The sequence below is a fragment of the Carassius auratus genome, chromosome 3, assembly GCF_003368295.1.
Source record: "Carassius auratus strain Wakin chromosome 3, ASM336829v1, whole genome shotgun sequence".
Classification (NCBI taxonomy): domain Eukaryota; kingdom Metazoa; phylum Chordata; class Actinopteri; order Cypriniformes; family Cyprinidae; genus Carassius; species Carassius auratus.
This window is the reverse complement of record NC_039245.1, coordinates 29434997-29450534: the sequence shown is the minus strand read 5'-3', so window position 1 is coordinate 29450534 and position 15538 is coordinate 29434997.

The following is a 15538-nucleotide window of genomic DNA, read 5'->3' as shown; positions in this document are numbered from 1 at the left end:
TGACAGCTTTCTCCATAAGTCTTTGGAATGTCGCAGGTGCTCCAGTTATGCCTTGGGGCATCCTTTCAAATTGGAAAAATCCAAGGGGACAAATGAAGGCGGTTTTTTCTTTGTCCTCCTCCGTCATGGCGATCTGGTAGTAGCCACTATGTAAATCAAGGACAGAAAACCATTTGCTCCCAGTTAAACAATCCAACGAATCGTCTATGCGAGGAGTCGTGTACTGATCTGGAATTGTCCGCCTATTAAGGGTCCTATAGTCAACACACATTCTGATACGCCCAGTCTTTTTTCTGGCAATCACAATTGGTGATGCATACTGGCTACGTGACTCCTTAATTATACCAGCCTCTAACAACTCTTGCAAGTGCTGACGAACATCCTCAATATCTGCGGGAGCTAAACGTCTTGAACGTTCTCTGAATGGCTTTGCATCGGTCATCCTGATATGGTGTTCCACATCCTTTGCCAGGCCAACATCCCATTCATGCAATGAGAATAAGTTTGCTCGCTTACATAACTTTTGGCGGAGTCGTGCTTTCCATTGTGATGGTATGGGCGAGTCGCCAAACTGGATCAGTTGCGGGTCTAACTCTGGTACAGTCACGGCCTCAGTTTCAACTTTCAGAGATGGAACGACTGGATCAACGTGGCACAGCTGGCCTAAAACAGTTCCAACTGGAATGACGGTGTCTTTCATGGACTCATTCTGGATAAGGATAGTGAGGTGATCATCCACTGCAGTACCATGCACGACCATAGGCTGCAGCAGTACTCCGGATGGTAATGGAGCGGAGGGTGATGCCTCAACCATTAACATGTCTTTACCCAGAGGCCTCTTCAACTCCACTTCACAGATGGCGCAGCATTCACCAGCAGGAGGTAAGGTTAGTGAGCCTGGACCCATCCACTTCACACATGCAAATTCATCCTCTTCACCCTCAGTTGTTGGTTTGTCTGTGTGACAAATGGAGTTCTTTATGCCTTTATGCCAAGGGTCTGTGCAATGTCCACTCCTGTGGTCTCCTTGCAGAGCATAGAAAGTCTCTGGAACAGGTTTGCATTTGTTCCTAGGATCACAGGGTGTCTTTTCAGGACTTTCTGAACTTGGGCAAATCAGAGCAAGGACGGAAAGTGTCTCCTTTGCCCCGGTAACCTTCTCTGGAAATTCCATCTCCACTACGACATATCCCAGGTAGGGGTAACTGGTTTCGCTTAAACCCCATATTGCCAACCCTGACACTGGCTGAATTGGGACATCAGGTAAGTGGTGTTCATACCAGGGCTCGAAGATAATTGTGATTTGAGAGCCACTATCCAGAAGTGCATCACAGTGCTGGCCATTTATCTTCACTGGGATGATGGAACAGGGCGCGATCAGTCCTGGAGGAATGCCTCTATCAAGGGTGGTTACTTCACTTTTCTTAGCTGAGCACACTGTGTGACAATCACCTGATGCTTGAGAAGATAGATCATTAGAAGATAGATGTTTAACTTTCTTTAGAGTGTGTATCAGCTTTCGAGTAACTTTGGCCTGATTCTCAGCATTCTGGCATTTGGCAGAGTAATGGCCATTTTCACCACAGCGATAACAAAAGTTCCCATCCGAGTCGTTAGATGGTTGCTTTCTATTATCACTCTGGGTTTGTCTAGATGGCTCTACACGAAGAACTGAAGTAGGGGATTCAGAGACTTTTAGCTTATGGCTTGTCATTTGCTTTTGCAAGTATTTCACTTGCTTTCTTAAAACAGCTACTTCACTATCACTACCTGTCTCTGGAGTGTGCATCTTTGTCATTGACACAGGTCCTTTGCTATCTGCTACAACCTTGTTAGGCACAGTACTCATGGCAGTGAACATTGACTTGAGTTCTTGAATTTCTGTTCTCAAACGCTCAATATCATCCTGTCTATTGTCTGTAGCAGGGTTTGTGTGAATTCTCTGAACAAAGGTGTTCAGCTTTGTCCTCGATGACTCGTACTCTTCTTCACTTCTGATCTCACTCAGCAGTTCCAAGAATGATGGAGGGTTTTCCTTACTCTCCCTGAGTTTGAGCTGGACAAGCATCATATCGGAGTGAATAGCACCTCTCAGCAGCTGCTCCACTCGAGCACGGTCAGCACGGCTTGTAGGGAGACCTCCGCGATGAACTACCTTGGTCAATGACAACTCTATGCGCCTAAGAAAGTCAGACAACTTTTCCTTTGGTTGCTGCTTAGCAATCTAAAGGCAAAATACAGGTCTTCGTCGGTCTCAGCAGACCCAAAAGCACTCTCAAGGGCTTCTAAACACAGAGCAGGACTAACCTCTGGATCAGCAGTCCGCACAGCCTTTACAACAGCTAGCGCAGGACCTTTCAGACTTTCCATGATACGTTGTCGTTTCTCCTTAGTGGAACACTCATTCTCCTCGACCATCAGACGTGCATGTTCTAACCAATGCTCAAGAGACTCTTCTCCAACTGGAGTTGGCAAGGTACCGGAGAACACTCTCAGACAACGGTAACTTTCGTTGTCACCTGATGGTGTCCCCATCTTGGTCAACAAATCACCCACCGCACGAATAATAGACTCTGCTGAGCCACTCTCAGGAGGTTCTTCCAACAGACTCTTTAACCGAGTCAACGGAGTATGACTTTCAGAAGCAATAACAATCATCCACTTTTTCATCTTGCCCTCTGGCGACAGTTCAGGAGGGACTTTGGTGGGGTCCACTGTCTCTTTACACTTGCATAGCACCCTGTGGCTATCCAGCTTCAGACTAACAGTCCGTCCTCTCACTCGCACTCACCCTAAGGCTTTGATAGTTCCTAGAGCTTCTTCAATCTGGGTATTTGCAACGTCTTCTGGAATCAGTACCATGAGGGAATGTGCATCATCCAACTCTTCTCTTCTGCACCAGTCTTTGAGCTCTTGAACTAATTCTGCAGTGCTTCACTTAGCATCCATTTTCTTTTGGGTTTTTAGCTTAAACTATTTGACTTATTTTTTATTTTATTTTTAAAAAAAGTAATTTAAAAAATCCAGGCTAATTGTCAACAGATATTGCCTTAAATTAGCGTATTTAGTATCCTATGACAATTTACTTAAGAAACTCTCAAAAATGTAACAGCTAACGCTATTAGCATAAAATTACAAATTAGTTGATTCCATTAATTATCGATCCCGGACGAGCCCCCATTTTATGTAGCGCCCCCTAGCATGTCTAGCTATTAGTGTGGAGTGCGCTCCCCGAATTTCTATTTATCAAAAGATATCTCTCTAAATTAATTAATGCACTAAATGTAATTCCCTAATTATCACTTGTTACTGTTTACCTTAATAGTAGCTTTTAACTTAATGCAAAATGGTGATGCAGTGTCTTTATATCCAAATTAAGGTAAAACACTAATTGTATGCAGGTTTCTCAAATGCTGGGTTAAATGAACAAAAACTTTTATAGTTCATTAATATTCCACCCGTTTTAAATGGCTATCAATACTGTAAGTGAAATAAACATCAATTCCCAGGTCACTTATCTTAATCAGTAGTGATAAATACTTTCACTTTAAACCAGTTTACTGTAAACTCAATATCTTGCCTCAAGTATCAAAATTATAAATGTCATAAACCCAATGTAATGCAAATCTTCAACAGAAATTCGTTTGAACTATTTACTGGAAAAAATAAAGTATGTACATAATATATACAGTTCAAATATCAAGTGCAATTCAAATGAAAAACAATTAAATAACCCCAAAATTAAAACTAAGCCGGCAAAAATGACTAAATGGCCACTCAATGAAATAAAATGTATACCCCAACAGTCATAGGAGGACACGTTTCAGGCCTGAAGTGTGGCTTGGGAGTGGGGAGACCTTGAACACAATGGCCGCTTCGCGCTGTGGCGCAGAAAAAAACCTCACTGCTGTAGTAGTGCTGATAGGCGTGTCGTCATTCACGCCGCGGCAAAGCGATGCTTGCGATGCTGGTGATTGAAGACGTCGTCCGACAGCAGGGAATGGTTCTGGAAATGAGTGCACTTTTTCAGATGATGCACAAAAATGCAACCGAGCAGGCTACACGCTGGCAAAGTCCTTATAACTAAATCGTTCTGACTAGCAGTTCACTCTTTTTCCTTGTGGAAAACTGTGACCGAGTTCCGCAAAACCATAAACTTTCACGCTGTAAACTTCTATAAAAATGTCTGTAACTCACTCTTTGTGCAGTCTACAATTACGTCTACTATCACAAACATTAACTTGGTGTTTTACCAAATTTCTAACGTGACAGTCACAGCGCGATTCTGTCTCATGTCTCTCCATCTTCTCCTCCCGATCTCTTCTTCCTCCACCTCGCGACCTCTCACCCTGATTGCTGATTGGATCTTATACATTTGTATATACATCGGGTATATACATTTTAATTAACTCAATTTTTTAACACACACAAACATTATTTATACATTTTTAACATCATGAAATTTAAATTTTAAAGAAAATAAACAAAATAAAAATAATGATTTTAGAAAATATCCAAAATTCCCATAGGGCTATCTGGTTTCTGGTTTAAGCAACCATAATGTGTGTGCAATGTGTGCAACGGGGTTTGGTCCATAAAGTAGTCAAATTAAGCTAAGAAATATATCCCCCCCCCCATAAATTTCCGTCTAATGATTGCGTATAATTTTTCATAAGAATGTGTCACAAAACAGTCAAGTCATATATCACAAGAAAGCTCTCATTCTCAGGAATCTGATGATGTAGATCATTTTATTGTGTGACAATGACAGATCGGATGATCTTCAACAGATTTGCGATGTAAAATTTCTCACCTCGTTGCAAATTATTATTTATCCATCTTAGCACCGCTTCAGTCACCCGCGAACAGCCACACATACCTATTTACTCGATAGAATCTCTTAGATTAGAATCTCTTTCAAACAAGACCATTTTTACGTTTCTACGTGCTTCCATTGGTGAGATATAAAGCGTTTTGTACAAGTGCGCACATACAGGAACAAAGGGATGTGATGAGAGAGACCCGATCTCCAACTCATATGATGTGCCTAAGCGGCTTTCTTCTGCTATATCTATCTGATCTCTTTTGTGAAGCACTATTAGTCCCATCAGCTGTCAGTCACAGCCGTGTGTTCCACTCAGAGGTGGCGAACTTGACACCTCTGCGCAATTGCGGTGCAGGGAGTGGACAGTGATGGCCATTTCCTGTTGAACCGGACGAAGCGCTGGCCGATGGGATTTTGTGTTCTCGGCTGCTTGTAAAGAAAGGCACGCGAGGGAAAACTACAAGCGGATGCGTTGCATGAATTATCAATGCATAATAATCATAACACAAGATATGGATGACCACCGTCGCCGTGGAGAGGTCAGGCCGCGCATCTGGTGGGGCCAAACCCATGTAAGTTACATTTATATATTTGATTCTTTATTTTGAAGCGTGGAAGCTCCGCTAACAATAGGCTAAACTGTTTATTGACATAAATGTACAGTACTTGACCACATCTCAGTGAAGGTAGAGTAAACAGTACAGTACTGGGTGGATGAACATACATTTGTTTGTTGACGCTCCGAAGGTCGTGTACAAGCTTCGGGGAGCGGTTTTAGTGCTGATAATGAGTCAAAACAAACACAGAGGACCCTGGAATATGAAATATATTACAGATGATTGATACAGGTCAAATCTTCCAATCATTACACCATACATAATAGAGATAAATGAAATGATATGAAGCTGGAGATTGTGGATTCTATTTTAGATTGTGATAGACTAGATATTTTTAACAATTTTATGCATGTTGCTAGTTTGCAGTTTGACTTATCCTCTTTCAAAGACTGTTCAGAAAACACACACACAAAAAAGCACACTGTATTGAGATGGTTCATCATATGTGAAACAACATAAATAATACTATTTGTCACAAACATCAGCTTTTTATGTAACTTCTGTAAAAGTTAAGTGTTTTCTGTAAAACAATATACAGATATAGCATTATTCCATACTGCAGGTGTGTAAAAGAAGACTTCGTATTTATGTAGGTGGAAATTGTATACAAAAATGGTATTCCTTCCTTCAGTTGGAATGGAATAACTTTTGCATAGATTAGGATAGAAAGAAATTTCCTTTTTCCTCTATTAGCTGACATGTGCTGGAAACACATTAAATTGGTCTGAAGTTGCTAGGCCCTTCATTGCCTGAGCTATACTATTTCAAACTTCAGTTTATACAAATAATAAAAAAAAGCACCTTGTTTTTTTCCCCTATTTATTATAACACAGACCGCATATATTGTCATTTTTATCAATTTCAACAGTGTTTTATGTAATTTCAAAGGGTTTCCTTTAAAATGATACCAAATTCCGGTGTTTACACCATCGCAGGAAAGAATGGAAAGCTCTTTAAATCAGGTAGGAAAATGGAAAACGGAAATCCCCAAAATAGCATTTGAGCTTAAGAGGTTTAAAGTTTGTCTATTACTTTTTCAAGGTGAATTGATCCGTTGTTGTCTTTCAAGGGTTACTGTCTATGAGTTTGCATAATTGAGCGCATAATTCTGTGATCACCCCTATTTCTCTTACCTCTCTCTTATCCTCTCTCACTCATTCTCTCTCTCTCTCTCTCTCTCTCTCTCATTTGGATTCCGTTATGTCTTGTACAAAGTTTACTGTCTGTATTGTCGTACGCGTATTTACTCTGTGTGATTTGGAGTTTGATGTATTATTAGTTAAATTATTAAAAAACAATATATATTTATGATTGCCTCTGTCTAAATGCTCACATCACGAGTCAATTAAATGTCTGATCTTTAGCTACAAGCTCTATACTTTTTATTAACTAAAATTTCATAATGACAGGATAATGTTTTTATGGCATTATAAGAAGTGATAACTTTATTGAAAGTTGATAAGTTAATCTTACGGCCGTTTGCTGGACGAACCACTGTTTGATTCGCGGTAATTTACATTAAGAGATATCACTATAATTGATATGAAGAATGGACTATTGACATATTAATGAGTAAATTACAGTGCCTTGTAATGAGTTACTGATATATACAATTGACCTATTTTTCATCTTCAATCATTTTAATGTTACTGTCATATGAGAGATATATTAATCATATTCCTGATTAATTATAAAAATTCCCTATATATCAATGTACAACCCAGTGCGGCTACATTATTATAATTATTCCAAATGATCAGAGGAAAAAAAACACCTGAATTGTATTGCTATATTACTGTGCCATAGTAAAATGCATGCTATTTTTGATCAGTTGACCAGCTATCTGCCCAATCAGGTATCTAGGTGACAAAGTTAATAGTTCTTGAGAGTATGGAACCTCTCATTGCATGGCGTGGGTCAAAGCGCACCTACTCCACACTGACTGCACCTGTGTCATCTGCTGGCGGCCCTTAGAGTGTGGGCAATGAGCAACAGCTCTCCTATGGACACTACGACGACATTCGCCCCTGCCCCACCCCCATCCTCATTGGGCAAAGGATCGAAATGATTACTTGTTTGTGCTTTGTGGACACTCTCACCTTGCATGGCGGAACCATTGTGTTGCAAAGATATACAGGGAGGAGCGTGAATATTAGACGACCGATCGTCCTTTTATATGGCAGATATTCCCCTTCAGAGTCAGAATCGGCAAATAACATTCGCAACTTATCCTCATGGTACATCCTCATACGATTTTCTCTCTCAAATCTCACCATTTACCCCCATGCAATGAACTGAACTGCTTCCACATCAATGACACGAGAGCTCCCTTGCTCTCCAATTTCCTCTAACACTTTGAACAGGAACATGGCGTAATGTTGGTCTAGAATCTACATGCCATGTCATCTAGCGGTTGGGAATACAAATGAGATATTACATCATATTAGGAACTGCAGTCTATTTTACTAAGTATGGCATCTTGTCACAATCTTACAACTTTGGCACTTAGAGGGTTAACACTGTACAACATTTTGTTGATGTAAAAGCATGTTTCGGTGCCTTGCTATTTCCACGTTGATTCTGCTTCTGAACAGCTGGAAACATTCAGCCAGTTTTCTGTGAAACACAGGGCAGCAGAGTGTCAGAAATCCTTATTTGTCCTGGAGAGCAGAAGGAGTTTGTCCGTTTTGTTGGGTAGAGTGTGGAGGTTCACCAGATGGATCCTAGGCAACAGCATTCAAAATCTGCGCTTCCTGAACTTCACAAGGGCACCGGCTCTCTTCTCCCATCTTTGTCTCCTGAAGCACTTGATCAGCGCAGCCGCACAGCTAACTACTTTGTCCAGCAAAACATCAGAATAGTCAAAAATCAGTAATATATTGGGTAATGTGTAGTGAAGAATGTCAGGTAATTAATTTCTCATGAAACTGATTGCAGGGATATAACTAAAGATAGGACAAACTAACAAAAATACAAAAACAATGCAAAAGCACAACAAAGAGGCCGGCATTATCATCGGCGCCATCTTTTGTTGTTTGAATTAATTTCTATATTTGTATTCTCAGATTAAAAAATTAGAAACTGATTATAAACGGTTCATCCCATGATTCTGATGAGTTTAGGTTGAGAAGGAGTGAAGAATGACCAGGATCATAATTGCTTTATCATCTGTGTGAAACTAAGCACATGATTGCAATAGATTTATCACCCTTCATGTGCTTCAGAGACTACAATTGCTGTTACCTGAAAAAGCAGTAAGCCGATTATATAGGGAATGGGGAAGATTATAATTTATTTATGCACAGTGTGCTGTCTTCTTGTACTCTAATGTACAGTGTGCTGTGTTAATTTGAATTTTACAGTTTTTTCACATTTGTTACAAAGGTGTATACATGTTACATTATTTTATTTTTTTTGGTGTGTGTGTGTGTGTTTGCGTGCAAGTTTGTCTGTACTGATGGGCACTTAAACCTGACCAACTTGTGGGAACTTAGTGGGGACCTAAATTGAGGTCAAGCTTATAAACAAGATTATAAATCATACAGAATGAGTTGTAAAAAGAGGACACAAAAATGCAGAATAGTTTGCTGTGAGAAGGATGGGCCCAAAATTGGAATTATGGATTGAGTGATAATACTCCATGAGTGAACTGCGCTGTTTGCAAATGTCGTAAATGCAGTAAACAGCAGGAGTTTAATGAACCAATGCATCCTGTTCATGCATACTGTTATGAAAATGTTGCAGGTTGAATGGGTTCATGTGTTTTAAAGAGGATTTTAAGAAAACTTTGATGGAAGAAGAGCAAAGTTTGTGCATATATTTATAAACTCAACATATGTTTCAGGTCAGTGACATCACTCAGTGATGAAGTTTCTGCTACTTCTATCATTCAATATACACAACAGAATTTTACTTATTATTATTATGAAATCCAAGCTTATCAATTTGATAAAATATGATTCAAATATAGAAAACATGCATGTTAGAGTGACCTTTTCTGAAAGCATTACAAGATTATCAGTACACTCTAAAAAACGCTGGGTTGTTTTTTCAACCCAACTGCTGGGTTGAGGCCGTTGGATAGGACTTTGGGATGTTTTAACCCAAGTTTGGGTTGAAAATAACTCTCTTTTTTAACCCAGCGGTCTGGGTTGAGGACGCGGACGTGAAGGAGAGCACGCACGTCACGTCAAAATCGTACGTCTCCAGTGCGAGCAGCCGCCATTTTCTCAGCGTGATAGAAGCGAGAAGCGAGTGAAAGACTATGGTAAGTAACGTTAAATATTCAAAATGTAAAGTTATCTTTTATTGTTTACCCGGTTGTATGAAAGGCGGAAACAAAGGAGCTTAACGTTATATATATATAAAAACGGACACGGTTTTCGCCTCGGACACGGAGGTCTTAACTCCCTCATGTAACGTTACTGAACGGAGGATGTACTTTTAATATAACGTCTGTAAATGTATTTTGTCATATTTACATAAGATTTTACATTATCTGTTCTCTTTGAGGCGTTAACAGACGGTTATGGTCACGGTTACGCTCATGTGAATTTGTCTTTTTTTTTCGCGGTTAAACTGAATGTATGTTTGTCTCCTAAAGGAAACGGCATTGTGTAGTAAAGACTAGCATAATTATTTTGAGGCTGTTGAAGTGGTAACTGTTAAAAGTATGTTTTACATGTAATATTTCAGACTTGTCGAGCTCCTGTCTTCATTGTCTTCGCGCTGAGAGTTAAAGACACAGAAGCTGTTTGTGTGAGGAGTGAGGATGAGGAGGAGGTGTTCTTCTGAAGAGAGGGACAGACGGTTTAAGGAGAGTAAACTTCAGAATAACTTCAGAATAAGTTATCTTTATTTTTACTAAGACTAAAATAATGTGTGTTTTTTTTTAGATGTTGAAATCCAGAGACAAGATAACTTCATTCTTTTGAGACTGATGTAAGTTAAATTATTATTACTTTTTTTTTTTAGAAAATTAATGTTTATGTTGTGTCCTGCCTGTTAACTTCACATTTTGATGCAAAAACAGTGTGATTTTTATATATGTATGTATGTATATGTTAATATTTTATTGAAACCATTGATGTCCCTCTTTGCAGAACTCAAACTAACTGGAGTTAAGGACACACAAGTCTGCTTGTGTGAGGAGGTGGTTTTCTCAGCTTCTTCTGAGGAGAGGGAAAGATCGTATAAGGCAAGTAAACTTCATAATTTCATGTTATCAGTTGTTGTTGTGTTTAACTAAGAGTAAAATAATGTTTGTTTTTTGTTTTTGTAGATGTTAAAAGCAAGAGACATGAGAGAGCATCATTCCTTTGAGATTTTATGTAAGTTATTTTTAGAAAATAAATTTTTCTGTTGTCTCCTGCCGGTTTACTTCACATTTTGATGCAACAACAGTGTGATTATGTGCTCATTTCATTAAGACCATTGATGTCTGTGTTTTTTATTGCAGAAATCAAACCAACTTTGGAGTTGTTTGATTTGGAGAGTCATTATTCTTGGACTTCGCTCTTAGAGGTAAAGTTCACACAAAAAAATCATTTACTTGCCCTCAAGTCATTCCAAACCTATAAGACTTTTGTCTGTCTTTACAACATAAATTAATATATTTTTAGTTTTCTCATAATATTTGTTAATCCATTTATTGTTTAGATAATCAGTATTTTCAAGCTTCATAAATATAGAGTTATTGTAGAAGTAAATTCTGATATTTATATATGAATGCATCTTAAATTATATGATAGCAAACATGTATGTTCAAAATAAAATACTGGTCTCCCAGACCAGCAATGGAGGACACAAAAAGAGAATATTAAATATATTCATATGTTTTCCAAAAAATGAGCAGAGTTTGTATAAGTCTGGAAAAACATGAGGAGAGTAAATTGTAAACATTTTAATTATTTGGTGAACTAACGGTTTGAAGAGCAGCCCTCCATGTACATGAATATTGTGAGGTATGTGAATGTCATGTCTGTTTTAATGTTTCAGTAAAGAAGCTTTCTGAAAGCAATATTTATTCCAACAATATCGCATGTCATCACACTAGTGCTGCCATTATAGCATTCTGGAGCGCTGTGGTGGACTGAGACATTAAACAACCACACAAAGTGTTGAAACTTTAACACTGATTATTTACCTATCCTTACGCATGTGAATACACCTCTACCTGAAAATGGATAGAGTTTAATTAAATGTTTAATTTTTTCAAATGTGTTTCTCTTAGGCCACTGATGAAGAACAGGCGGTGACTGGATGAATGCTGGTCAGAGAGGAGAATCTTCTTTCCCCTAAACAGCGGTGGTTTTAAAGGAGGACGCTGCCCTGGATGATGTAGATGTCAGATGCTGTGCTGATGGGGTTTCTTCATGATTACATCAGTTATGCTAAAGAGATCATGAAAATTGACCGTGATGCATGATCTGTATTCATGGACTATGAAACAAACTGTAAGTGTATACTTTGTTAAAAAAAAAAAAAAAAGTTAAATGCTTTTTCTGTGTTGTTTAGTAGAAGAGTTTACACTGTCATTCATACACCTGCTCACATTCTTTCACACACACACACACACACACACACGTCTGTTAAATGTTATAGTATCAAAGTTAATGTTGTGATTTATTTGTGTACTGTCATGCCAGAATAGTTGGAAAAAAACCTAACTAATTGTAAATTTATTGTATGTGTTTTCGTATATTTTTATACAATATACAATTGAACAAAGTCCAATTTGATCTTAAGTTATATTCATCAAATGTTCAATGCTTTGTTTATGAATTCTGTAGCTGTTAATGCCATCCTTTTCTGCATTTCTTCTAATATGTTACTTTTTGACTTTTCTCTTGTTTTTAATAAATATTTTCCTTTTGGTAATTATTATTTGTGTGTAAAAGTGATATTTAAAATGAACAACATTTGTAGGTTTAATGCCTAGCTCTAGGGCTGTAGTACTCGAGTCCGGTCTTGGACTCGAGTCCGGACTCGAGACATTTTTCTGTCGTCTCGGACTTGTCTCGGACTCGTTGAATTTGCACTCGGACTTGTCTCGGACTTGGCCATTGGACTCGCCAAGTCTTCTAGTTGGTCTCGACCGAGTCCAGAAAAAAAATAAAATAAAAAATGTCTCCTTCAAAACAAAACCACATTTGCATGATGTCGCGACTGAAACTGTGTGGAAAACGCTAGGCGCGCCGCTCTCCTTATTTCCAAAGCACTCTGTAATCTGCGCTCGCGCTCCAGTGGCGTCTGCTGTTGCTGGGCAACCATGACCCGCTCTCCATGATGACGCAGAAGTTTCAGCAAAGAATAAATGGAATACCAGCACTTAAAATCACTTGCAGTAGCTCTGCAAGTGATAGCCATTCATAATGGCTATCCTTGTACAACTTTGATCATCTGTTTCTCCATCTTGCCTTAGCTTTCAGTATTGTTCCGGGAAAGGATGTGCATGACCAGTGGTGCACTTACTGCGACCTGAAAAGTTTAGATGTTTCTAATTTAATTTTCTACCTGTTTGTGTTTTATTTACGTCTACACCTAGATAGCCTTTCTTTTTTTATCAATAAACGCGTATTAATGTATAGCCTTATGCAACAATTACATATGTAAATTTTAAAAACTTTATATATGACATTACATATTTACATTTTCATGTAACAGCCAGTATTTGTATCTGTAACAATCACAAAATGTTTCCTATCTGCATTCGGATACAACATCGTACAGTTACTTGATAAGACTGTTATGACTTTTTATATATTTTTTCGTAGTTATCACTGAACAAGTATGTCGTGTTAAACTGAATTAATTATTAATTTCTAAAATAATATTTATCATGCAAGCAGAGAGATGTCATGACAAACGTTTAGTGATCATTTGAACACGACTGAATCCATTCAATGCACACATTCTCATTACGCAGAACACTTTAAGCGAGTCTTAATGTTAATGAACTTCACTAAACAGATGTGTGTGTTCTGCGCAAACCAGCAAAAGGTAAATATGCAAACATGTAGGACAAGTAGACAATGTATCCATATCTATGTTGATTATTAGCCTACTTTTGAGAGAGAACTGATTTGGTTTTTGAGAGACTGAGACGCGCAGCGCGGCTGTTTGATTGGTGAGCGCGCTGTGCTTATTCCATTCATTCGTATCATGGTAGCCTAAGCTTTCAATATTTGCCTTTTAAATATATACAAATAATATAACGTGTAGCTATGATGTATTATTATAGGTAAAATTACTCTTGCAACGCTCTGATTTCTGAGAGATGCACAGAGAGGCGACAACAATGCGGTGTTTGATTTGCGCTCTTTTCATTCATAAAGTTTACATTCATTCACTTCTGGCGCTGATCCCCTGGCTCACCTGTTTTCTAGCAAACACCAGACTGTGTCAGCTTCAGCCGAGTATTCAGGCAGAATTATTCCTTGTGCTTTATTCGTTTTTTAAGCCATTATCCTTGCCATTCCGAATAAGGTATTCGGCTTCAGGCACAACCCTAATTATTACATTACATATTTTATTTTTACATGCAACATAGATAAGGTCATATAGTAACAGCTCCACGCAATATTGTAATTCTAAAATTCACGTCGTACTTTGTGTGAATTATGGTTAATGCATGCTGGAGTAGTCGATTGTTTCCGACAGTGCTCGACTAGTCTATGCAAACACTAGCACAGTATGACAAAAATTTCGCTGTATTTATGTGCGCATGCCCAGTAGAGCCAAACGTATCCATTCTAGCCTTGCTGCGTGCATTTGTCATATCCCGAGCTTTGCGTGTGTCTGTGCACTGTGCCAATTAGGCATAGTCATATACATTTTTGACCACAGATATAATGTCAACAAAAAATAAAGGACATAAAAATTATTTGACCTCACAGTTCCAAACTTTGTTTGTTTATCCAAGTTTAGCTCCCAGGGTCGGACTGGGGGTAAAACCAGTACTCATTAGCAAGGCCCCAAAGGAAGAGAGGGCCCTTGAAAAGTATGAATCTGAAATATATTTTATTTTACCTGGATATTTTCATGGGTGGGGGGCATGGGGGCCCATCAGGACTGCCTATGCATAGGGCCCAGGATCTTGTTTAACGCCCCTGTTAGCTTTAACCCTAATTATACACACTCAAGCTCTTACTAGACACACTAATCTTCCAGGTGTTTTAAGGCCGGTTGGAGCTAAACTTTTCAGGACATTGGCCATTCAGGATGTAGTTTGGAGACCCCTGTCCTACAGAGTTGTTACTTTGCACATGCTTTTTGATCATTACAAATAATAATGTAAAATGATTTTCTTAGAATAGGAGATATGCTTTCTCTCGCATCACAAACATTATCAGTAGTTAAGTATGTGGTCTTGAATAGGACCCTTTTTTCACTCATTTGGACTCGGTCTTGGACTTGGACTCGAAACTTTTGGACTTGGACTTGACTTGGACTCGAACCTCTTTGGACTCGGTCTTGACTCGGTCTCGACTAGTCCTGGACTTGGACTTGACTTGGACTCGACAAAGCCGGACTTGACTACAGCTCTACCTAGCTCAATTTGGGTTAATTTTAACGTAGAAATGCATTGTTTCCCCACATGGCTGCACTCTGCGAGTTTATTTTCTGCCAGCAGGAGGCGCTAAGAGCGAGAGAGGTAGGTTTCTCCGGTAACTGCTGCAGAGCGGTAGTGAGCTCACAAACGCTGCCTTATCAAGCACATGCGAAATGATATCGAACATTTTCTAAATACAGTAGTTTTCCTTCTGAAATACAGTGATAAAAAAACACCCGCTCTGTTTTTTTAAACCCTGCAATATAGTCATTTTAAACTATAAAAAAGGCAACCCAGCAGGCTGGGTTAAATATGATAACCCAACTGGTTGGGTTCGTCCCTTTTTGACCCAGCGCTGGGTTGTCAAAATAACCCAAATTGGGTTGTTTTCAACCCAGCAGTTTTTAGAGTGTATTATCAAAATATTTCTATAACACATGAGTTTTTTTATTTTTTATTTTTATTTGTCATGATATTTCTAAAGATAGTACTGTAAGTTTCAGGAAGTCTTGAGGCTTTAACACAGTCTGTGTCTTTAACTGT